This window comes from Cannabis sativa, chromosome 3 (genome assembly GCF_029168945.1).
Source record: "Cannabis sativa cultivar Pink pepper isolate KNU-18-1 chromosome 3, ASM2916894v1, whole genome shotgun sequence".
In the NCBI taxonomy this organism is placed as follows: domain Eukaryota; kingdom Viridiplantae; phylum Streptophyta; class Magnoliopsida; order Rosales; family Cannabaceae; genus Cannabis; species Cannabis sativa.
This window is the reverse complement of record NC_083603.1, coordinates 67,393,456-67,420,835: the sequence shown is the minus strand read 5'-3', so window position 1 is coordinate 67,420,835 and position 27,380 is coordinate 67,393,456.

The following is a 27,380-nucleotide window of genomic DNA, read 5'->3' as shown; positions in this document are numbered from 1 at the left end:
TTGGATGTTTTTCCAGAGGAGTTACGAGGGTTACCACTGAAGCGCGAAATTGATTTTAAGATTGATTTGATACGGGGGCAAAGCCTGTATCAAGATCTCCTTACAGGATGGCACCTGAGGAACTGAAGGAGCTGAAAGTTCAGTTGCAGGGGAATATTGGATTTAAAATTAACAAGTTCAAGTACCTCACCTTGGGGTGCACCGGTTTTATTCGTGAAAAAGAAGGACAGAACTTTACAGATGTGTATTGACTACCGGGAGTTAAACAAGTTAACCGTAAAGAACAAGTTTTTATGCCAAGGATAGATGACCTATTTGATCAGCTATAGGGAAAGACCGTTTGGGTTTTGTGCCCCAAAATAAAACTCATTTCAATATAATCAGATTTACTAATTAATAAAGATCCGAAATCGCTTCTATGTTGCATGGTTCACATGATTTATTTCATGATTATACTTAATGTATAAATTCTATTAAGTCCAGAACATATATAAATATGTATATATATTTGTTCATGATTATAGTGTCATCAGCACAGTGGAATATAACAATGATTATATGTTCAAAAGTTTAATTCCCATGATTTCTCAGTTCCCTGGATTTAGACTGACATGATAATCAGCAATAAGGAATACTTACACCTTGGATAAGTATTATGCCCTTTCCAGGACATTGGCAAAGTTTACCAGTATCGGATGTATGGAGTGTACATTAGAAGGGACCGATATTGATCTTAGATAAGATATCATAAACTTACTGTTATATCTTTCTAAGCCGATATCAGTGGTTGATCTTAGGTCTATGGATCTTAATCATGATATGGTCAGGTTCAACTTAGTTGTAGTATTTATGTTCTTTAATTTGTTCGTTAAAGTCGACCAATTGGATCTTCTCGTGACATACAAATTAAGGACATGGCAGTTCAATTAAGTGTAAGCCCTGATCATAGTTATGGAATCTATAGCTTCTATAAGTATTTAGAAGTGAAACGATGATTTCCTTCGAGCTTGACTGAATAGAGATAAATGATTGAGGCCTCATTTCAGTAATTATATTAGTTTACTGAAGTATCATTTATAGGTTGTTAAGTGTTTTAAGGATAAAATACATTGAAGGGTAGAACGCTAAATTTGTCCCTATTCAGTGTAGATCATCTATAGAGGACCTTTGACTATTAGGATTGTAACAATGGATAATCATAACGTATCTATATCGTGGTATATATAGAGCATTCTATATAACTGAGAGTGTATTCAATTCCAAATATATAGTGGCCCAATGCGGAATAAGTAAGTTGAGAATTTACTTGGTAAAATTCTAGATCTACTTATTGAAAGCTCAGTTATATAGGCCCATGGTCCCCTCACTAGTTGAGATAATACTGCTTGAAGACTCATTTAATTAGTTTTAATTAATCAATTATAATTCTAAAATTAGACTATGTCTTATTTATGAATTTTCACTAAGCAAGGACTTAATTGTAAAGAAAAGAGGTTTTGGGGTCAATTTGTTAATTAAGAGACTTCGCATGGTCTAATTAGTAAATTACACAAATGACAATTTTATTTAGTAACTAATTATAATTATTAAATAAATAGTTTTAGAATTTATATGATTGAATTAAATAATATGGTATTATTGAAAAGAAGAATAAGTGGTTGAAATAAAGTGGCAAAAATCTAACTAGAAATTGGTCCTATTAATGTACGGCCATAAGTGTATTTTTGTCCAATATTTTATTATTTTTTAATTAATATAATTTAGCCATAAGCCCTAGTTGAAACACTATAAAAGGAATGTGTTGCTCTCACTCATCCAACTATTATCAATTTTACTATTGCCTTCAACCTAGATGAGAGAGTTCCTTTCTTAGTGATTTCAAACCTCCTTCATTGTTCTTCCATATTCGAAACCTTGAGTGAATGAGTGCCGTGCCCACACATACCAAGTCAAGTACTCAGTCATAGTGAGTAAGACGGTGGTAACCAAACCTGAAGGAGAGAAAGAGATCCAGGTTCAGATCTTGATAATGCTCAGCTAAAGAAAGGAATCAAGGGCTAGAGATCTTGAATGGAAGGAGTCATTATAATATTCCGCTGCAATCAATGTAAGGTTTGCTTAAACCCTTGTGTGTTTATTTGTATGTTTTTAGAGAATTCATATTTAGGATGTTAATTCAACATACTTGTTAGTAAATCTAGATCTTAGTAAAATATTCCCAACAACTGGTCTCAAAGCCATGGTAATGATTTACTTTCATGTAATATGAATTTAAAACGATGAATATTGTTTTGTGTTGATTTGGATGTGTTCGTGTTGGTTTATGTGTTACTTGATGAATGTATGTGATTTACGAAATTTTTCCATATAAATAATTTTATTTTCGTTCTGAAAATATTTTATTTGGATTCCTTATTAAAAATTAAGCAATTTTGGTTTTTACGAAACTCGATTCCGATAAAAATTGAGTGAGTTATGGAGTTTTAAAAATTTGAGATGCATAGGCTCAATCGCACGCACACCAGTCACTCGGACAAGGTGATGTATGCTAAGGATAATTTTTGTCTGAACACACGCTGATGCCCCACGCTTTAGACACACGGACACGCCCAGCTGCGCACACGGCCTACGTGTGCACAGCAAGGGTGTTTACACCCTAAACCCGAATTTTGTGGGATTTTTTCAATTTTTTCGAATTTTCCCAATTTTAAACCCTAGAAATCAAAATAAAATATTATTTTTAAAATATTTAAACTTAAATATCAATTTTAAATTAATAATATTTGATTTTTAATAGATTATTATTAATTTATGATATTTTGATGTTTAAATTTAAAATTGATTATTTTATTTTTTAAATTATGGTCAGATTTTAAAAAATTTATTAATCTCTTTAATATTTATATATTATTTAATTATAAGATCAGATACTTTAATATTGACTATATTTTAAATTTAAAGATAACTTTATCTTTTAATTTATAAAATTATATTAAAATTATCTTATATGATAAATTAAATAATTAAGAGTAATTTGCGGCTAAATCCTCCAAACTATAATTTTACTTACACTTAACCATCTAACCTCAAATTTTGGTGGTAAAACCATCCAAACTATTAAACTATTAACAAATTTAAGGTGTCATCCATTTATCTCAGTTAATTGCTGACATACACTGCCTATGTGTACCATCATGTACACGTGGCATATTTATATTGGACCACCTAATATAATTATTTAAAAATTATAAAAAGTATTTTCTAAATTTATTTTGAAATTAAAAAGAATAATTTAAATTTATAAAATTATTAATAAATAAAAAAATAATATATTTTTTTAATTCTTTATTTTCTAATTTGTTTTTCTCTCTCTCTCTCTCTCTCTCTCTCTCTCTCTCTCTCTCTCTCTCTCTCTCTCTCTCTCTTTCTCTCTCCTTCTCATCGATCTCTCTTTCTCCCTCTTTCTCCCCAACTCTTCTTCTTCCTTCGGCGGCATGGCTGGCCTGGTTAGGCTCGGCGGCAAAGAGTAGGGATTTTGTTAGGGTTTTGTCTAAGACTGTCGCCTTAGGGCTTTAACCAGAGTGAAGCTACAACTTTGTATTTGAGGGCCTTTTAGATCTGAGAAGGAAGAGGAAGAGTCGGTGAGAGAGAGATCGATGAGAAGGAGAGAGAAAGAAAGAGAGAGAGAAAAACAAATTAGAAAATAAAGAATTAAAAAAATATAATATTTTTTTATTTATTAATAATTTTATAAATTTAAATTATTCTTTTTAATTTCAAAATAAATTTAGAAAATACTTTTTATAATTTTTAAATAATTATAGTAGGTGGTCCATTATAAATATGCCACGTGTACATGATGGTACTCATAGGCAGTGTATGTCAGCAATTAACTGAGATAAATGGATGACACCTTAAATTTGCTAATAGTTTAATAGTTTGGATGGTTTTACCACTAAAATTTGAGGTTAGATGGTTAAGTGTAAGTAAAATGATAGTTTGGAGGGTTTAACCGCAAATTACTCAATAATTAATAAATTTTAAATTAAGCTAGATATTTTTCTAGATATTCTAACCATAAAATTTTTAAATTTAAAATTGGTTGTTTAGTTAAATATTTAATTTTTTTATAAATTATAAGTTAGAAAAATGATATTTATGCTATTTTATATTATTTTACTTATCAGATATTTATAAATAATATTTTAAATATTTAAATAGCTTAGATAATTTTGTAAAAATTTAAAAAAGGCTTAATTTGAGATATTTTGTTTTATAATTTGGATAATTATTATTTGTTTATGTTTATTATTTTATTCTTAAAATAAAAATTTTCTAACCATAGTTATTTTAAAATTGATTTATTTTATTATTTTAATTTTATTAAATTATAAGACTAGAAAATGATATTAAAAATATCTATTTGGTTATTTCAAATCATTTATCTTATTAGATATTTAATTTAATTTGATAAAATAATTCAAATAAACCTAGATATTTTAAAATTAAGTTAAATTTTAAATTTTGAAGAGATATTTTAGATTGTTTTTAACAACCCTAAATTTTCAAAATTTAGTTGGTTAGTTAAAATAATAATTCAACTATATTAATATCTTATTTCATATTTGTTACATGAACATTGTTTGTTATATTTATATTGTTAATTCAAAACTTTTTTTTTAACAAACTTATTATTTATTTGATATAAATTTCTATGACTAACTTGTTGACAGATCCAATGATCTGATTTTAATCATAGTCCAATTGTCAATAGATCTTATAAATAATTTGTAACAGGTAAATTTTGTACTTCTTTCATCTGTGTAAACCTAGAAACATGATAGAGCCCATCCAAATCAATTAGACCTGTGTGAGCCTATATGTTTGCTTTTGGGCTTAGATGCATATGGGAAGCCCATTTATTTTTAGATAGATAAATGGACTAGGTTGCTAAAATAAAATATCACCTATGATAGTTTTATTTAGGCCCACTTAGTATTGAGCTTATTCAATGAATAACAATTATTTAATAAAAGGTTAAATTCCTCTTCTTTGGGCCTTGTGTGAGAGTTAGGGGGCCATTAGTAGTGGGTACGACATACTGAACGCAACCCTCCCTCACATGAACAACTCCAATTGTGAAGGCCTATTTGCATTATTTAAATAATTGTATAAGGCTAATTATACTAGTTTAACCTAATTAAAATTGAATTAGCAACATAATTAATTTTGAAATAAATGGAATTAATTTTTCATTGGATTATTTCGAAATTAATTTAGAAAAACACTTTTAGTTTAATGAAATATTCTAGATAGAAATTTCTAGTAACTAGTTAATATTTTCTAATATTTAATTAAGTAGAAAAATATATTTAAGTTGAAAATTGATTTATAAATTAATTTTAGAACAACTTAAATTAGGATATTTTTCTTAAAACTTAAATAGAATTAATATTTAAGTTGATATTATTCAAGATACTTAATTATTTGTTTCTATTTCATAAAATTTAATTAAATAAGTAATATCTATTTAAGTTGAAAATTAATTTGTTAATTAATTTTGGACCAACTTAAATCAGAATATTTTCTTAGATATTAAATTAGAATTAATAATTAAGTTGATCTTATTCTAGATACTTAATTAATTTTATTTTAATAAATTAATTAAATAGAAAATTATATATAAGTCAAAAAAATTTCAATATTTGATATTTTTCTTAAGAGATTTAATTAAATAGGAAAATTATATTTATGTTGAAAATTAATTTATTTAATTTTAGACCAACATAAATTAGAATAATTTCTCTAGTTTTATTTTATTATAATGATCATTTCGAAAATGTATTATATACATTGGATTTCAAATTCTATCACATATATATTTATGGAAAATTAAATTTGAGTTGAAAATTAATTATTTAATTAATTTTGGACCAACTTGAATTAAGTAATTTTTATAATATTTATTGGAAAATTAATACTAAGGATAGAAAATATTTTTTTTTTCAAATCTTCCAAAAGTATAATTTTATAAATATTAAATTAAAATTTATATTTATAGTTCTAAATTAGTAATTTTAATTAAATAAATATATATTAAAATAAGTATCAAATAAAGATACAATTTTTTTTTTTTTTAAAATAATGAGCTTTAGTTATAAGGATATTCGATCTTCATTGTTGGTTCTACACAGTTCTTGTTTTAGTGAGATTCATCCCCAATAGATGGACGTTCATTAGCAATTTAATGCCGTAGAATCTCGAAAGATAAGTATTATTGTAAGTGTTTTATTCTTAGTAACGTTCATCCGAATAGTGGCTGCTAAGAATAAGACTTACAAGGTATGAAACAAAGGTAGAAGCTCATGAAATAGGAATGACCTTGTAACGCCCTAATGCTAAGGCACGCTACAGTGCTTTTTCAATCATTGTGCAATCTTTGCTAATCAAAGAAATTTCTCGAAAAACGTGTTAAATTAAAACTTTTGCTTTAAATATTAAACTTTACAATATAATATAATATTTACAAATTCCGGGATCCCGATTTCAAACTTTGTAGAATTTACTGTTTAAGCTTTACATTTCAAAATACATAATTTTCAGGTCGCAGAGCGACTTTCAAAATACAACTCCCAGATGTCCCGAGACCGAACACTCCAGGTCGCGCCGCTTGACATGTACAATCTCACCCGAGCTCAGGTTCATTCTTGTTCAGCCTTCGCCTTTCCTTTACCTATACATGGAAGCAGAAATTGTGAGTCAACAGACTCAGTAAGAAATGCATATAACATACCATATAATTTCCGACCTGTAAATAGGCGCCCATACACCTATTTACAGAGCTTAACAGATGAGTATGAACGTTCAATACCAGGGTACAACCACTAAACCACATACACATCGTACCTCACTGTACGAGTGTTGGTAGGGTTTACCCCGATCACTGAGTAACACTGAGTGATGTACCACACACCTTAGCATTTTCCCATGCTTGTGTTGGTATCACTGTATCGTACTCACAATCACTATACCAATGCACTCTATAACTTATTCATACAAGTGTTGGTAGTGCTTAACATAATTCAAGCATGCATATATAAACACATATACACACATTCAGATAATCACATCATACATTATACACAGTTCTTACCTGTTTTCCGAATTCAAGTGTGCTGGCCGACCTGAACGGAATTCACGTGCTAGATGGATGCCCTAATCACAATAATTGCAACACAGATGAGTGACTCACTAAATCACTTTCTGGGACTTAAACTTGAAACTAAAAGTTTCCCTATCGATAAACCTCATGGCAATACCCTAAATATCTCAAAATTGGCCAAAACTAGGGTTCTGGAAATTCCCCAACAGTGCACCGGTTCCCAACCGCAATGCGGTTCTCGGGGTCACCAACCGGTCGACCAGGTTGCCACACGGGTCCCCGTAACCGGTCGACCGGTTCTGTGCTTGGAACACAAAAATCCATCCCCTTAACTCAATTTCATCCCAAACCTTACCAAACTCTCCAGTACACCTATACAATGCATAAACAATAATATCCAGGCAGTAATTCACAGAACAAAGCAATAAATTTAATTATGCCATTAAAGCTCAAAGCTTTGAACTTTAAACCTAAAATTGCATAAAACCATCAACACCCACTAAAACCTGCAGCTAGGACTTAGAATCAACTCATCTAAACCCTAAAATTCGAACCCTAGGCACTTCAAACCTTAACAGCCCCTAATTTACAATTTCACAAACTTAAATCAAAGAAAAAGCTTAAAAAACACAACAATCAAAGGTCTAGGGTTTTACCTCACTGTACTAGCTTTGAATCCTTGCTTAAATTCAAAGAAATGGAAGGAAAAATCTGGTTTTGGTCCTTGATTTGTCTCAGCCGAAGAGAAAGAGAGAGAGAGTTCAAGAGGAAAGGTATTTTTTCTAATTTCTTTTTTTTCTTTGATTTTCTAAATTGGAAAAAGGATTGATTAACCCTTAGCTGAAAATTAAATTGCTAGGTGTCAACTACTTGGGCAGCCACCTCACTCATCCTTAAACAAAAGACTAAAATGCCCTTAGACTTAAAACTAGGGTATTTCTAAAGCTAGGGGTAAAATGGTCAAAATCCATAACCCCGCTCAATCCCGATAATTTATTTTCTCTAAAATATTTCCCACTATGAAATAGGGTTCTAAACTTACCCATGTGATCAATCTAGCCATCCATCTCATTTTCCGTTGTCGCCGAGCAAAAATTACAAAATTAACATATTTCACATATAAGCTAAATAATACCCCTAGAGTTTAATAAAATCTCCGGAATTGAGAAATTATAACTCTAATATTTATTTCTAAATATTAATTCACATTACTAGAGCGGTCATTACAATTATCCCCCCGTTAATAGGATTTCGTCCCCGAAATCTAACCTGAATAGCTCTGGATGCTGAGTCCTCATATCCGACTCCAACTTCTAGGTGGCTTCTTACACCTTACTGTTCCTCCAGAGCACCTTAACCAGTGCAATAGTCTTGTTCCGAAGAACTTTTTCTTTTCTATCCAAAATCTGAACACGTTGCTCTTCATAGGATAAGTCTGGTTGTAGTTCAAGGGCTTCATAACTCAAGACATGAGTCGGGTCTGACACGTATTTCATTAACATAGAGATGTGAAATACGTCATGAACAGCTGATAATGGTGGTGGTAAGGCTAGCCAATATGCTACCTGCCCGACCTTCTCGAGTATCTGAAATGGCCCAATGAACCTAGGGCTTAACTTACCCTTCTTCCCGAAGCGCCTAATACCCTTCATTGGTGAAACCCGCAGGAAAACATGTTCCCCTGCCTGAAATGTAACATCTCTGCGCTTCGGATCAACATAACTTTTCTGCCTGCTTTGAGAAGCAAGCATCCGAGCCTTGATCTTATCAATAGCTTCATTGGTCCTCTGCACTAACTCTGGACCCAGGTACTTCCTTTCTCCTGTCTCGTCCCAATGAATAGGAGAACGACATTTTCTACCATATAATATCTCATAGGGAGCCATCCCTATTGTACTTTGGTAGCTGTTGTTGTAGGAGAATTCAATTAAAGGCAAGTACTTACTCCATGAACCCTCAAAGTCCATGACACAGGCTCGCAGTAAGTCTTCTAAAATCTGGATAGTTCTTTCTGACTGACCATCAGTCTGAGGGTGAAAGGCTGTACTAAACTTTAACTTGGTACCCATGGCCTTCTGAAGACTCACCCAAAATTTCGATGTCACTACAACAAACACCATTAATAGGGGCGGAACAGTCCGCTGGTAATAATGCTGAAATCCGCCGGTAAAGCCCATTAGCGGCGGGCATCCGCCGGTATTAATCCGCCGGTAATAGCCCGTCGCTATTAATCATTAATAGCGGCGGACTGACACATCCGCCGCTATTAATGTTTAATACCGGCGGACAAATAGCGGCGGGGTCCGCCGGTAATTACGCGTAGAATTAATTAATCTGAACCATTATTACCGGCAGGTGTCCGCCGGTAATAATGGTTTTTTAAAAAAAAATATAAAAATGAAATAATTTTATTAATAAATATTATAAATAATTATTTAATTAAAAAACATTTATATTTAATTAAATATTATAAATAATATTAGAAATATTTTTTCTATATTTATTTAATTAACTTTTTTCAAATTTATATTATTAATAAATATCAAAATTAAAATTAATAAACCCACAAATTATCATCCATACATTATTTAAAATTTAAAAATTAAAAGATTATTATCCATACATTAATTTAAACTTAAAGAAATCCAAACATAATAAAAATTAAGATACACTAATTAATATTGTCTTGATTAAACAAATCATCTTCAAAATTTGAGCCAGTAGCATTTAAGTTAATATCAGGATTTGGTGCATTGTCCTGAGCTTGGGATACTGGCGGTGATGGGTAATATGGTTGCTGAGCAGATAAAATCTCCGGAAATTGTCGAGTCTGTCGTTGTTGTGCTAAATTCGGAGATTGTTGTTGTTGCGAAACATTTGGAGATTGTTGTGGCGAGAAGTTCGGGGGTTGTTGTTGCCAAAAATGCTTGTAAACACTCCCAATATTCTTTACCACGTTTTCTCCAAGAAGTCCAAGATTTATCCATAGTCATCTAAAAGAGTTTTAAAACTTTATGAATTATAGCAATGGCAATAAAATAATTATGAAAATTTTATGCTATTTTATGAAAATTTTATGATTTTATGAAAATTTTATGCTATTTTATGAATATTTTATGCTATTTTATGAATATTTTATGCTATTTCAATTTACTTTGTCTTTTATGATTTTATATTTAATTTGCATTATTATTATTTCAAGTTTTATACATTACCATATTATTTATTGTGTTTTCATATATAATTTTTATTGTATTTTTTTTAATTAAACAAATAGTTGAAGTTATATTTAAGTATATTAAAATTACTTTACTTACTAAGTATACTAAAAAAATATTTTAGTTGAAAAGATTTTTTTTTTAACCATTTAGTATATTTTAGTAAACTTAGTAAGTTATTTTAAATACATTAAATTAACTTTAAAAGATTAAATTATTTTTTTCAGAAAATTTAATAAAAAAATCTTACTAATTTAACTAATTTAATTATTTTTCTTCAAAAATTAAATTTAAAAATTGTTTTTATTTTTTTTATTAAAATATATAAAAATTTATTTATGAATTAATTAAAAAGAATTAATTACTAAAATTATTTTTATTATTTTTTATGATAACATAAAAATATATTAATTCATTATTCAACTTCATTATTAATATTTAAAATTCTAAAATATTTATATGAATCTAAATTAAATTTCATACTAAAAATTTATATTAAATTCTTTTTTTTTTGTCACATTTTTATTCTTCTAAACTTCTAAAATTTTAATTTTAAATAAATTTCATAACATAATATCATATTGTAACTTACAATCAAAAGTAAACAACAAACCAATTATATATAAAATTATACATTTCACACATACACATAAATAAAATACCAATTTAAGAAAATTAAATAAAATTCCTAATAATACTAAATAAAATAAATTTAAATATACCATATTTAAATAAATATTTATATATATAATATTAAATATATGAATATTATGTATAAAATATTTTATATAATAAAAGTTTTATTTATTTTATTTATAAAATATAAAAATATATATAACATAAAAATATTTTTTTTCATTTTAATTATATACAATAAATATATATTTATATATTTATACATAAATATATAAATAAATATATAATATATACAATAAATATGTATTTATATATAAAAATATAATATATACAATAAATTTATATTTATATATAAAAAAATATATATATATATACTTATATATTAAAAAATATATAATATATAAAACATATATTTATATATAAAAACTATAATATATACAATATAAAATTATTTACAAATTAAAAAATACAATATATATAATACATATACTTTTACACAAAAAAAAAATATAATGTATATAATACACCTATTTATTTTATATATTAACAAAAAAAAAATATTTATACTAAGAAAAAATATATATTTAAGTGTATATAAAAATATATACATTTTATATATCACAGCAAATAAAAAAATCTTAAAACTAATATATAACACAAATTTATATTACATACCAAAATAAAAAACCCTAAAAAATCACAAATCACACATTTATATATAAAACTAATATATAACAGAAATTTATATTACATAACACAAAATCTCACAGAAAATTAATTTATTTAGAAATTTCAAACTAATTACAAACACATACATATATTACACAGAAAATTTATCAAAAATAAATACAAAACACATACTTGAAACTAAGAACCGACGGTGACGGTGATGCGACGGTGATGGTGCGAGGAGGTCCACTGCCACAGTGCAACCGAGAGAGGAACCAAAAAAAAATATGCAACCAGAAAAAAAAAATAAGTTTGTGGAAATGTGAAAAGTGAAAATGTAAAGGGAAAATTAGTTACCTGAAGCAGTGAAATTAAATCGGTGGTGGAGCAACGCCGGTGGTGGAGCAAAAATATGGCTGCAAACCGAGAGAGAAGTGGGGCAAAATGGCTGATAAAAAATGAGAGAAGTGTGAAAATGGGGTATCTGGGTTGGGGTTTTTTTTTATAGACAAATTATTACCGGCGGGGCCCGCCGGTATTAATTAACCCGCCGGTAATAATATAATTAGCGGCGGACCCCCGCCGGTATTGGTCCGCCGCAAATAATAATAGCGGCGGACCCCGCCGGTATTGGTCCGCCGCTAATAAATTTTGAATTCCCCCTGCTCCGTTTTCCCGCACTTTACATATCACTTCAAATTAGCGGCGGGCTATCCGCCGGTATTACCAAATGCCCGCCGCTAATTATTATTTTATTTATTTTACAAAAATAAAAATCTGAAAATTTTGATTAATACCGGCGGGCCCCCACATCCGCCGGTAATAACTTTATTATTAGGGGCGGACCTTCCCCGCCGGTAATAGGTCCGCCCCTAATAACCAAAATTGTTGTAGTGTGTGAACTTTGGATCCCTATCTGAAACAATAGATTTAGGGGCTCCGTGGAGACGAACTATCTCCTTCACATACAATTCAGCATACTGATCCACTGAATATGTAACTTTCACTGGTAGAAAGTGAGCTGATTTTGTAAATTTGTCCACGATGACCCATACAGAATCATACATCCCCGTAGTTCTAGGAAAACCAGTTACGAAATCCATTGCAATGTCCTCCCACTTCCATTCCGGAAGGACTAAAGGTTGCAATAACCCTGCCGGCCTCTGATGTTCAGCTTTAATCTACTGACAGGTTAAGCACTTGGACACATAATCTACCACATCTCTTTTCATCCCATACCACCAGAAGTAGGGTTTCAAATCCTGATACATCTTGGTGGTTCCCAGATGCAACGAATAAGGCGTGGTGTGAGCTTCATCAAGTATCTCTTTCTTAAGCTCATCAACACTAGGAACACAAACTTGAGCTTTGTATAACAACATTCCACTGCTCGAGACTGAAAAGCCTCTAGGCCGACCAGCCACTACTTCGTCTCGAACTTTAACTAGCTCGAGATCTTCCAGCTGTGCCTTTCTGATTCTCTTCAATAGATCAGATTGGAGTGTTAAATTATGTAATTTCCCGACCACGAACTCAATCCCTGCACTAACCATTTTCGAGGCTAGTTGAGGGGCTATCAGAATCGTAGTATAAACTTGCTCGGGACCCTTTCTGCTTAAAGCATCGGCCACAACATTGGCTTTCCCGGGGTGATACAGTATTTCACAATCGTAGTCTTTAACTAACTCCAACCACCTTCTCTGCCTCATATTCAGATCTTTCTGGGTGAAAAAGTATTTGAGACTTTTATGATCAGTATAAATCTCACACTTTTCACCGTAAAGATAATGTCGCCATATCTTTAAAGCAAAAACCACAACAGCGAGCTCTAAATCATGAGTTGGGTAACGCTGCTCATAATCCTTCAGTTGACGAGAGGCATAGGCTATGACTCTGTCAGCTTGCATCAGAACACATCCTAGACCCTGTCTGGATGCATCACAATAAACAACGAATTTCTCTTGATCTGATGGCAAAGCTAACACCGGAGCTGTTATCAAACGTTGCTTCAACTCCTGAAAGCTTGACTCACACTTATCTGACCACACAAATCTCTGATTTTTCTTGGTCAATTCGGTTAGGGGCATAGAAAGTTTAGAAAATCCTTCGACGAAACGTCGATAATACCCTACTAACCCGAGAAAACTTCAAACTTCCGTCACAGACTTGGGCCTCGGCCAATTCTTCACTGATTCTACCTTGTTTGGATCGACCATAATTCCATTCTTCCCAACAATATGACCCAAAAAGGACACCTCGGACAACCAGAATTTGCACTTTTTGAACTTGGCATACAGCTTGTGATCCCTAAGTCGCTGTAACACCATTCGAAGATGATGCTCGTGCTCCTCTTCTGACTGAGAGTATACAAGAATGTCATTGATAAACACTATAACGCAGTTATCGAGGAAATCCTTGAATACCCTATTCATGAGATCCATAAAGGCCGCAGGAGCATTAGTCAATCCGAATGACATTACCAGAAACTCATAGTGCCCATATCTGGTTCTAAAAGCAGTCTTCGGTATGTCCTCCTCCCGAATTCTGAGTTGATGATAACCAGACCGTAAATCAATCTTCGAAAGCACTGTCTTTCCCTGAAGCTGATCGAACAGATCATCGATCCTGGGCAACGGGTACTTGTTCTTAATCGTCAGCTTGTTTAGTTCCCGATAATCAATACACATTCTGAGGGAACCATCTTTCTTTTTCACAAAAAGAACCGGAGCTCCCCAGGGCGACACACTGGGTCGAATAAACCCAATGTCAAGCATCCCCTGAAGTTGTAACTTAAGCTCCTTGAGTTCTGCTGGAGCCATCCTATATGGAGCTTTAGAAACAGGTTCAACTCCAGGTGCCAAATCAATTACAAAGTCAATCTCTCGCTGTGGCGGCAATCCCGGCAACTCCTCGGGAAACACATCAAGAAAATCTTTCACCACCCGGACTACCTCAGGCCCAAATGTTTCAGGTCTGCTGGAGTCAAATACCACCGCTAGAAATCCTACACAACCATTGCGTAGTAAATCCCTATCTCTCAGCACAGAAATAACCGGGATCCGAGACCCCTGAACCGATCCAACATAAACAAATGGATCTTCACCTTCCGGCTGAAAAGTCACCATTTTACGCCTACAGTCTATACTGGCCGAATACTTGGATAAGAAATCCATTCCCAGTATAATATCAAACTCAGTTAGTTTCAATTCTATGAGATCAATACTCAATTTCTTATCTTCGATCCTAATTGGCATAGACCTAATGCGCCTATTAGAGATAACCAATTCCCCGCTAGGCATTAGGGTTCCAAACCCTCTTTCTAAAATATCACAAGGCCTACCCACAAGATCAATCACTCTTGTAGCCACATATGAACGTGTAGCTCCCGAGTCAAATAATACTGTAAATAACAAGTTATTGACGGGAAGCTGACCTGTCACAACAGAAGGACTGGCTGCAGCATCAGCTTGGGTAATAGCAAACACACGAGCAGGAACCGGTTTCACCTCAGCTTTCGGCTCCTCTTTCTTTGCCTGGGGGCAATCTTTCTTAAAATGCCCCACCATGCCACACAGAAAGCATGTCTTCCGGTTACACTCTCCCGGATGATGTTTCTTGCACCGTGGACACTCAGGGTAGGAGTAACCCTGGCGTCCTCCTCTGCCTTGGTTCCCATGGAACCGCTTGCTTTGCCCCGAGCCACCAGAAGCTAGAACAACTTTTCTTTTCTGCTCAGTGGTGGAGTCACCACCATCCCTACCATAAACAGGAGTAGGAACAGTGGGGGTTCCACCAACACTCGGAGTCACCCGGGGCTCCTGAAGAAATTTCACTGCACCCTCGGCTCTCAAAGCCTTCTCAACCATCTCTGCATACGTGGTTGCTTCAGTAGTAGTAATAACCAGATCATGCCGGATCTTTGCAGTCAAACCCGCTAAATATTTTTCTTTCTTACTGAAGTCAGTTGGCACAATTCCTGCTGCCAACTTGGCCAATCGATCAAACTTCGTCGTGTATTCAGTGACTGACATTCCCTCAGTCTGAACTAGATTATTGAACTCTTTCCGCTTTGCACTGTGGACTGCTTCGTTGTAATACTTGGAGTTAAATAACTCTTTAAATTCTTCCCAGGTCATCAGCGTGACGTCTCGAGTGAGGGTTATCAACTCCCACCACACGAGAGCATCCTCCTGAAACTGGAAAGTGGCGCAGGTCACCCGGTCATTTCCAACCACTCCCATAAAATTAAGGATGCGTTCAATCACTGAAAGCCACTGCTCGGCCTTCATCACATTAGGGCCTCCCAGAAACACTGGAGGTGCCTGTTTCCAGAATCTTTCATACAACGGCTCCATGCGGTTGCCAACAACAGGTTGTTCTGCTAGCACCGCAGGAACTGCAACGGCTTAAACCACTTGAAGAGGCACGGCAGGAGGACCCTGCTGCCTCAGCCTTTGAATCTCTTCATCTTGCTGGCGGATTCTATCTTGCATCTCAGCAAATCTTTGCTCCCAATCAGGAGGAGCTTGAGGTGGATTTACAGGGCGACCACCCTGAGCTCTGCCACGGCCACGACCCCGACCACGAGGATTTTGAGGATTTCCCTGACCGCCTCCGGTCTCAACCATGCCACCCTGACTTCTTGTATTTCGCGGGGCGTCCATTTAATAGGACTTAGCCTGCGAATCCATAAGCCAGCCAGGTTAGACAGCGATCAAAATTAACACCGCTCTTAATAACTTAAAGGAACACACTTTCTTTTCTTTTTTAAAGAAATATATTTAACTTAAAGTACTAAACAAGTACGGGCTTACTGAACCGTGAACCGAGCTTTCTCTGATGAAGATTGTACATGTCATAGTAAGCTTCGGTAGACAAACCTGGCGGCCCTGATACCAAAATTGTAACGCCCTAATGCTAAGGCACGCTACAGTGCTTTTTCAATCATTGTGCAATCTTTGCTAATCAAAGAAATTTCTTGAAAAACGTGTTAAATTAAAACTTTTGCTTTAAATATTAAACTTTGCAATATAATATAATATTTACAAATTCCGGGATCCCGATTTCAAACTTTGTAAAATTTACTGTTTAAGCTTTACATTTCAAAATACATAATTTTCAGGTCGCACAGCGACTTTCAAAATACATCTCCCAGATGTCCCGAGACCGAACACTCCAGGTCGCGCCGCTTGGCATGTACAATCTCACCCGAGCTCAGGTTCATTGTTGTTCAGCCTTCGCCTTTCCTTTACCTACACATGGAAGCAGAAACTGTGAGTCAACAGACTCAGTAAGAAATGCATATAACATACCATATAATTTCCGACCTGTAAATAGGTGCCCATACACCTATTTACAGAGCTTAACAGATGAGTATGAACATTCAATACCAGGGTACAACCACTATACCACATACACATCGTACCTCACTGTACGAGTGTTGGTAAGGTTTACCCCGATCATTGAGTAACACTGAGTGATGTACCACACACCTTAGCATTTTCCCATGCTTGTGTTGGTATCACTGTATCGTACTCACAATCACTATACCAATGCACTCTATAACTTATTCATACAAGTGTTGGTAGTGCTTAACATAATTCAAGCATGCATATGTAAACACATATACACACATTCAGATAATCACATCATACATTATACACAGTTCTTACATGTTTTCCGAATTCAAGTGTGCTGGCCGACCTGAACGAAATTCACGTGCTAGATGGATGCCCTAATCACAATAATTGCAACACAGATGAGTGACTCGATAAATCACTTTCCGGGACTTAAACTTGAAACTAAAAGTTTCCCTATCGATAAACCTCATGGCAATACCCTAAATATCTCAAAATTGGCCAAAACTAGGGTTCTGGAAATTCCCCCAACAAAGTGCACGGTTCCCAGCCGGCAATCCGGCTTACGGGTCACCAACCGGTCGGCCAGGTTGCCACGGGTCCCCGAACCGGCCGACGGCTCGTTCGGGAACACAAAAATCCATCCCCTTAACTCAATTTCATCCCAAACCTTACCAAACTCTCAAGTACACCTATACAATGCATAAACAATAATATCCAAGCAGTAATTCACAGAACAAAGCAATAAATCCAATTATGCCATTAAAGCTCAAAGCTTTGAACTTTAAACCTAAAATTGCATAAAACCATCAACACCCACTAAAACCAGCAGCTAGGACTTAGAATCAACTCAACTAAACCCTAAAATTCGAACCCTAGGCACTTCAAACCTTAACAGCCCCTAATTTACAATTTCACAAACTTAAATCAAAGAAAAAGCTTAAAAAACACAACAATCAAAGGTCTAGGGTTTTACCTCACTGTACTAGCTTTGAATCCTTGCTTAAATTCAAAGAAATGGAAGGAAAAATCTGGTTTTGGTCCTTGATTTGTCTCAGCCGAAGAGAAAGAGAGAGAGAGTTCAAGAGGAAAGGTATTTTTTCTAATTTCTTTTTTTTTTTCTTTGATTTTCTAAATTGGAAAAAGGATTGATTAACCCTTAGCTGAAAATTAAATTGCTAGGTGTCAACTACTTGGGCAGCCACCTCACTCATCCTTAAACAAAAGACTAAAATGCCCTTAGACTTAAAACTAGGGTATTTCTAAAGCTAGGGGTAAAATGGTCAAAATCCATAACCCCGCTCAATCCCGATAATTTATTTTCTCTAAAATATTTCCCACTATGAAATAGGGTTCTAAACTTACCCATGTGATCAATCTAGCCATCCATCTCATTTTCTGTTGTCACCGAGCAAAAATTACAAAATTAACATATTTCACATATAAGCTAAATAATACCCCTAGAGTTTAATAAAATCTCCGGAATTGAGAAATTATAACTCTAATATTTATTTCTAAATATTGGGGTCCACATTTAAAATTAATTCACAAATAAGAATAAAATAATAAAAATTTAGTGCTAATTGCCTTTACTAATCCACATTACTAGAGCGGTCATTACAGACCTTGACTCTCAACTCAAAACGAAGCAACATCAAATTCTCTTTTCGATCGAATAAAAGGTTGCTAGAATAGTTTCCATTTTAGATGAGTTGACTGCTCTATTAAATGAATGATATCTTTGACTATCGACTCAAAATAAAGCATTGTATCAGTTTGTTGGAAACCTTAGAAATTATTTAAGATGTGTTTATTTTGTATTTTCACATGTCTTTCTTACTTGCTAAATGTTTAATAAGTTCTGAATGTGTATGAATTTATATTGAACAATGTTGATTTTCGTTATTAATGTTGTAGTTTAATTTCAAATCTTCATTGTTGGTGTAACTTAGCTTGTTATTTTTAGTGGGACAAATCCAAAGGATTGTCATCCGTTAGACAAACATAATAGTGTTAGATCTCAATAGATAAATATTTGTAAAAGCAACATCTAGTTGTACATCCAAAGATGACAACTTAGATTAGTGTTTACAATATGAAACAATGAAGAGATTTATAAAATAAGAATGACTTTGACTCTCGCCTAAAAGGGCGATCGTTGGATTCTTATTTGAATCAAAATTATCCTTTAGTTTTTTCGTCTTAGCTTATTCATTTCGAATTTTCTTAGAAAGTATATCATGGATAGGAGGTTTATACATCATTTGCTTATGATGTCATCCTATTTTCTTTTATGAAATTGAATGGAGCAGATGACTATATTCCTGACATTCTATCCTGAAATGATATAATCCTCAATCTTTGAAATCTTCTACTTGTATATGTTTACTATAGGCAACTTAGAGTTAGATTAGTAGTGGTGGTCCAAGAGAGAATAATTACTCATTTATAATTATTAAATTTAAGTCTTTGACTTTAAATTTTATATTCTAAATAGAAATTTTTTTAATTTCTGTTTCCAAGATTACATAGAACATTACAGTACGACTTTCAATAGTTGTTAATATCCATTTTCTGTCAATGGATTCAAATTGTATGTTTATGTATGGATTATGGTTTTGTATTCTGTGACCAGGATCCACTTGAACTATTTTAAGAACTCTTTATTGTAACTAGACCTAAGTCATCAAAAGACCACAACTACATCCTTAAATATCTATGGCATTTGCATCTTGTTCATAGTGGTTTTGACAAGATCATTCTCTACAAAGAGAAAATATGCCTCTATCCACTTGAATGTAAGATCATTAATATTCAAATATGGATGTATATTCAGGGGTGGATATGAGTTATCGTTATATTCTTAATACGAACACTCTAGATTTTACCTTATGCAAAGAACTTTGAAATGTTTGAGAAATTCATGAATTTCTAGCAATGTTGAAATATATTAAGGTAAGTGGTTAAAGATCTTGCAAGGGTGGAGAAATATTTGGATATGCAGTTCAAAGATCCTTAAGCTGATTCTTTGAATTGTATTCAAACTTACCTCCCCAGAAATTCGATTTTCATATTGATGAGATTATAAGGTCTATGATTGGTTACTAGTAATTGCCTTAGTCCTTCTAGGGATATACCCTAGTGATAGAAAAAATTTAGAATGATGGAATGGTTGTGTACTTAGTGTAAACCATTACTAGATTCATGGATGTCCTGATCGTGACCTTAAGAAAGGTAGAACTGTTAACTAATATTTGCATGTTTCTTAGCTATTCTAAGTGATCAGGGGTGGACCATCCTACGGTCATTAAGATAAAAAAAAGTGTGTTTCAGCAGATACTACTTTTCTAAGAAAATGAGTAAGTCTGAAAACATAGTAGCAAAGTAAAGGAGATATTTTTTCTTGATTCCAAAGTGTTTTATCATCTTATTCTATATAAGATGGTCCCACTGCCTCTGATGTCCTGACACAACCGAACAGGATAATACCATTTAGATTCTTAGATAGAAAGTCACGGTACCTTGTCGTAGTGGGAGGTTTTCAAGGAACTCACCCTGTTATGACTTAGAAGACACTTGTGATTAAAATCTATTGTTAGTTTAACAAGTAATGGATTGTCAGAATAAGGAACTAAGAAGTAATGACAAGAGAATTATGGTTAAAATCATTCATATGGAGTAACCAAAAGTTTTCTATTACAGGGACAAAAAAGAAATTTTTGAAAATAAGTCTATTCAATGGACTTAACAAAACTTCATGTTCCTAATATAGTAGGTTTGAGATTATCTAAACCTATGGCTTGTGGTATGCCTGCTAATTTTACTTACTCTAGTGCAAACAACTTACTTTAGTAAGATGTTGATGCATTTTTTTTAGTAGCTAAATCTATAGAAGCTTTTTGACTTCTAGATATATAGATTTCATTTATCTAAGGAAAAATTTCAACTATTCCAGAAAAGATAAAGGCCAAGGAAAGAATTCCTTAGGATCAACAGTGAAAGGTCTCAGATATGCTTTAATATGAATTAGACCAGACACCAGCTGTTGAGTGAGAGTAATGAGAGATTAATCCAAGAAACATTGGAAGAAAATCAAGTAAATCTTAAGATCAAGAAGAGGAACTATATGCTAGTCGATAAGGGTGGTATTTTTTATACTCTTACGCTACACTAAATTGGGTTTCTAGACTTGCGATAAAGCTAGAAAGTCTACTGATGAGATGGTGATTACTCTAGGGGTGGAACAGTGATTTTGGAGAAGTGTAAAAATTGATTTGGAGTCTCTAACTCTACCAGTGAGACTGGATGTTAAGTTACATGAAATATACTTATTCAGTCTATGGAAAGTTCTATATAGTTTTTGGCATTGTACCAATAATTAATTAACTACTAGTGTTACTTCCTGACTAACACAGAATTTGTTGCCAAAAAATAAAGAATCAAGTATCCCTAGAGGAGTAGACATATAGAGATAAATGATTAAGGCCTCATTTCAGTAACTATATTAGTTTACTGATGTATCATTTATAGGTTGCTAAGTGTTTTAAGGATAAAATACATCGAAGGGTAGAATGGTAAATTTGTCCCTATTCAGTGTAGATCATCTATAGAGGATCTTTGACTATTAGGATTGTAACAATGGATAATCATAACGTATCTATATCGTGGTACATATAGATTGTTCTATATAACTGAGAGTGTATTCAATTCTAAATCTATAGTGGCGCAAGGCGAAATTAGTAAGTTGAGAATTTACTTGGTAAATTCTAGATCTACTTATTGAAAGCTCAGTTATATAGGCCCATGGTCCCCTCACTAGTTGAGATAATACTGCTTGCAGACTCAATTAATTAGTTTTAATTAATCTATTATAATTCTAAAATTAGACTATGTCTTATTTATGAATTTTCACTAAGCAAGTACTTAATTTGTAACGCCCTAATGCTAAGGCACGCTACAGTGCTTTTTTAATTCTAGTGAAAACTTTGCTAATCAAAGAATTTTCTTGAAAATCGTGTCAAATTAAAACTTTTATATTAAATATTAAACTTTATATTATATCAGAATATTAACAAAAGCCGAGATCCCGTTTTCAAACTTCTAAACATAATATACCAAAATACATATTATTCAGGTCGCACAGCGACTACAAAATACAATTCCCAGATGTCCCAAGACCGAACACTCCATGTCGCGCTGCTTTGACATGTACAACTCATCCGAGCTCAGGTTCACTCCTGTTCAGCTTTTGCCTTTTCTTTACCTACACATGGAAGCAGAACTGTGAGTCGACAAACTCAGTAAGAAAAGCATATAACATATCATATAATTTCTGACTTGTATCTAGGCGCCCATACACCTATTTACAAGGCTCAACAGATGAGTAAGAATTTTCCATACCAGGGTATAGCCATTATACCACATACACTACGTACCTCTTTGTACGAGTGTTGGTAGGGTTTGTTTCATACCCTGAGTACCTCTGAGTGATGTACCACACACACTCAGTACCTCTCCGTACTTATGCTGGTATCACGATACTCTCAGATAACAATCACTATACCAATACACTCTATACCTTAACCGTATAAGTGTTGGCAGTGCAACTAACATTTTAAGCATGCATATACACATAACATATACATACACTCAGTTATTGATATCACACATTATATTCAGTTCTTACCTTCTTTCCGAATTCAAGTGTGCTGGCCGACCTTAACGGAAAGTCTCGTGCTAGATGGATGCCCTAATCACATTATGAAACTGGGTAAGTTACATGCTCAAAAACCCTAATCCCAGGAAACCCCAACCCACAATCCTAGGTTCTATTATACTCTCTATAGGTTACACAAACTCTGGAATTAGGGAAACACCCAACCACGGCACTGAAATGGACGAAAATCGAGGAAATGAAGTGTTTGGGGGATCCTGAGGTCTGGCAAAATCGGCTAGCCGGTTTGCACCAGTTCACCCCAAACCCTTCACCTCTTGCTCAGTTTTCCACCAAACTTTCCAGAGTACCTAAACAATGCATAGACAATATTTTTCAACCAGTATTTCACAGAAAAACCCAATGAATCAAATTATGCCATTAAAGATTAAAGCTTTGAACTCAAAGCTTAAACTTGCACAAAACTAAATCCAAACATTAAAACCAGCTGCTCAATGCTATATTCAACTCAAATAAACCTAGAAAATCAAACCTTAAACAAACCTAACCCTAAAAGCCCCCATTTCACAAAATTCACACATTCAACCTAAAGAAAAAGCTTCAAAAACATGCTCAAGGGTTCTAGGGTTTTACCTTCGCTTGAATCCTCCTCCAACCTTGCTGAAATTACCAATTTCAACAACAAATTCCCCTGGTTTGCTGCAGTCGAAAGAGAGAAAGAGAGAAAGAGGTTGTTTCCTTGAATTTTGACTTTTTCCCCTTATTTCTCTATTTTCTTCAAATGAAAAGAGATAACCCCAATTAATTACTTGTTGAGTAAAATGGACAGGTGTCCACACCCTAGGCAGCCACCAAATCACCTATTAGCAAATTACAAAAATACCCTTAAGCCTACAACTTAGGCATTTCCAAAACTAGGGGTAAAATGGTCAAATTCCATAACCCCATCTAATCACGGTATTTTATTTTCTCTCAAATATTTCCCACTAAGAAATAAGGTTCTAAACTCACCCATGTGATCAAACTAGCCATCCATCGCATTTTCCGTTGTCGCCGAGCAAAAATTACAAAAATAACATATTTCACATATAAGATAAACAATACCCCTAGAGTTTAATAAAATCTCCGGAATTGAGAAATTATAACTCTAATATTCATTTCAAAATATTGGGTTCACAAATAATTAAGTTCATAAATAATTATAAAAATAACATAAATTTGTGCTAATTGCCTTTACTAATTCAAATTACTAAACCGGTCATTACATAATTGTGAACAAAAGAGCGTTCTATATAACTGAGAGTGTATTCAATTCTAAATCTATAGTGGCGCAATGCAGAATAAGTAAGTTGAGAATTTACTTGGTAAATTCTATATCTACTTATTGAAAGCTTAGTTATATAGGCCCATGGTCCCCTCACTAGTTGAGATAATACTACTTGCAGGCTCAGTTATTTAGTTTTAATTAATCAATTATAATTCTAAAATTAGACTATGTCTTATTTATGAATTTTCACTAAGTAAGGACTTAATTGTGAAGAAAAGAGGTTTTGGGGTCAATTTGTTAATTAAGAGACTTTGCATGGTCTAATTAATAAATTACATAAATGGCAATTTTATTTAGTAACTAATTATAATTATTAAATAAATAGTTTTAGAATTTATAGGATTGAATTAAATAATATGGTATTATTGAAAAGAAGAATAAGTGGTTGAAATAAAGTGGCAAAAATCTAACTAGATATTGGTCTTATTAGTGTACGACCATAAGTGGATTTTTGCCCAATATTTTATTATTTTTTAATCCATATAATTCAGCCATAAGCCCTAGTTGAAACACTATAAAAGAAATATGATGCTCTCGCTCATCCAACTATTATCAATTTAACTATTGCCTTCAACTTAGATGAGAGAGTTCCTTCCTTAGTGATTTCAAACCTCCTTCATTGTTCTTCCATATTTGAAACCTTGAGTGAATGAGTGCCATGCCCACACATACCAAGTCAAGTACTCAGTCATAGTGAGTAAGACGGTGGTAACCAAACCTAAAGGAGAGAAAGAGATCCAAGTTCAGATCTTGATAATGCTCAGCTACAAAAAGGAATCAAGGGCTAGAGATCTTGAACGGAAGGAGTCATTATATTTCGTTGCAATCAATGTAAGGTTTTCTTAAACCCTTATGTGTTTATTTCATTGTGTTAGAGAATTTATATTTAGAATGTTAATTCAACATACTTGTTAGTAAATCTAGATCTTGGTAAAATATTCCCAACAAGACTGTCTTCTCCAAGATCGATCTTCAATCTGGTTATCACTAGTTGAGGATTCGGGAAGAGGATATTCCCAAGATAGCTTTTTGGACCCAGTATGGACACTATGAATTTTTAGTAATGTCCTTTGGATTGACAAATGCGCCGAAAGCATTTATGGATTTGATGAACCGAGTGTTCAAGGTTTTTCTGGATGCTTTTGTTATTGTATTTATTGATGATATTCTAATTTATTCAGACACATGAAAGACATCTTCGGATGGTGTTGCAACGCCTCAGGGAGCATAAGTTGTATGTCAAGTTTTCAAAATGTGAATTCTGGTTGCCTCAGGTGAGTTTCTTGGGGCATGTGGTGAATAAAGTTAGCATTTTAGTGGATCCGGTGAAGATTGAGGCGGTATGGGACTGGCCTCGACCCAAGTCAGCAACTGAGGTTTAAAGTTTCCTGGGATTGGTAGGGTATTATAGAAGATTTGTTGAGGGATTTACTAAGATTTCTACGCCCTTAATAGAATTGACTCGGAAGAACTGCAAATTTGTGTGGACTGATAGGTGTGAGAGTAGTTTTCAGGAACTGAAGCAAAGATTAATTACCGCTCCTGTGTTAACTTTACCAGTCGATGATGAAAAGTTTGTAATTTATTGTGATGCATCCAAACAGGGGTTAGGTTGTGTTCTTATGCATTATGGGAAAGTTATTGCTTATGCATCCAGGCAACTGAAAGAGTATGAGCAGCGGTATCCTACTCATGATATTGAACTGGCAGCAGTTGTTTTTGCATTGAAAGTTTGGCGTCATTATCTATATGGAAAAAAGTTTGAGATCTACACTAATTACAAGAGCCTCAAGTACTTTTCACTCAAGAAGATTTAAATATGAGGCCACGACAATGTTTAGAACTAGTCAAAGATTATGACTGCGAGATTCTCTATCACCTTGGAAAAGAAAATGTGGTAGCAGATGCTCTAAGTCGAAAAGGTCCAGGGCAAGTTTATGAATTAAAGAAGATTCTAGCAGAATCGGCTAAAGATATGACTAGAGCGGGAATTGAGTTTGTGGTCGGAAAACTTGCTAACATCACCCTACAGTCTGATTTGTTAGAAAGAATTAGAACGACCAGCAAAATGATTCGGAGCTACAGGGGTACAAAGAGAAGTTAGAAACTAGATCAGCAAAAGATTTTTTGCTTTCATCTGATGGGTTATTACGATACACGAACAATATTTGTGTACCGGCCGACAAAAATATCAGACAGGAGATTCTTGATGAGTCTCATACTACACCTTACTCTTTACATCCAGGAACAACTAAAATGTATCATGATGTGAAGGCCCTATACTGGTGGCCGGGTATGAAAGGTGACATTGTTGAGTACGTGTCAAGATGCTTAACTTGTCAACAAATTAAAGCAGAGCATCAGAGACTACCGGGTTTGCTCCAACCTCTAAAGATTCTTGAGTGCAAGTGGGAAGACATCACCATGGATTTTGTGGTGGGTTTGCCAAAAACGATAGGGTACTATGTCTCTATTTGGGTGATTGTGGATCGATATACAAAGTCAGCACACTTTTTACTAGTGCGGATAACGTATACAGTGGATTAGTATGCTAATTTATACGTCAAGGAGATAGTTTAGCTTCATGGTGCCCCAAAGCCGATAGTTTCAGATCGAGATCCAAAGTTTATGTCCAAGTTCTGGGAAAGCTTACAATGGGCAATGGGTACTAAGGTGAAGTTCAATACAACTTTCCAGGTTTTGTCCCCTGTCTGCGTGCGCAGATCCTCCTTGTCTGGAGGGTCTGTGCGTGCGATTGAGCCTGTGCATCCAGAATTTTCAAAACTCCATAACTTTGTCAATTTTTATCAGAATTGAGTTCCGTAAAAACCAAAATTGCTTAATTTTTCACAAGAAATCTAAATAAAATATTTTCAGAACGAAAATAAAATTATTTTTATGGAAAAAATTCGTAATACACATTCAATCATCAAATAATCACATAAACCAACATGAACACATCCAAATCAACATGCAAACAATATTCATCGTTTTAAATCCATATTTCATGGAAGTAAATCATTACCATGACTCTGAGGCCAGTTCTTGGGTAAATTTTACCAGGATCTAGATTTACTAACAAGTATGTTGATTAACATTCTAAATATGAATTCTCTAAAACAATTAAATAAACACATAAGAGTTTAAGAAAACCTTACATTGGTTGCAGCAGAATAATATGACTCCTTCCGTTCAAGATCTCTAGCTCTTGATTCCTTTCTGTAGCAGAGTATTATCAAGATCTGAACTTGGATCTCTTTCTCTCCTTCGGGTTTGGTTACCACCGTCTTACTCACTATGATTGAGTACTTGACTTGCTATTTATGGGCATGGCACT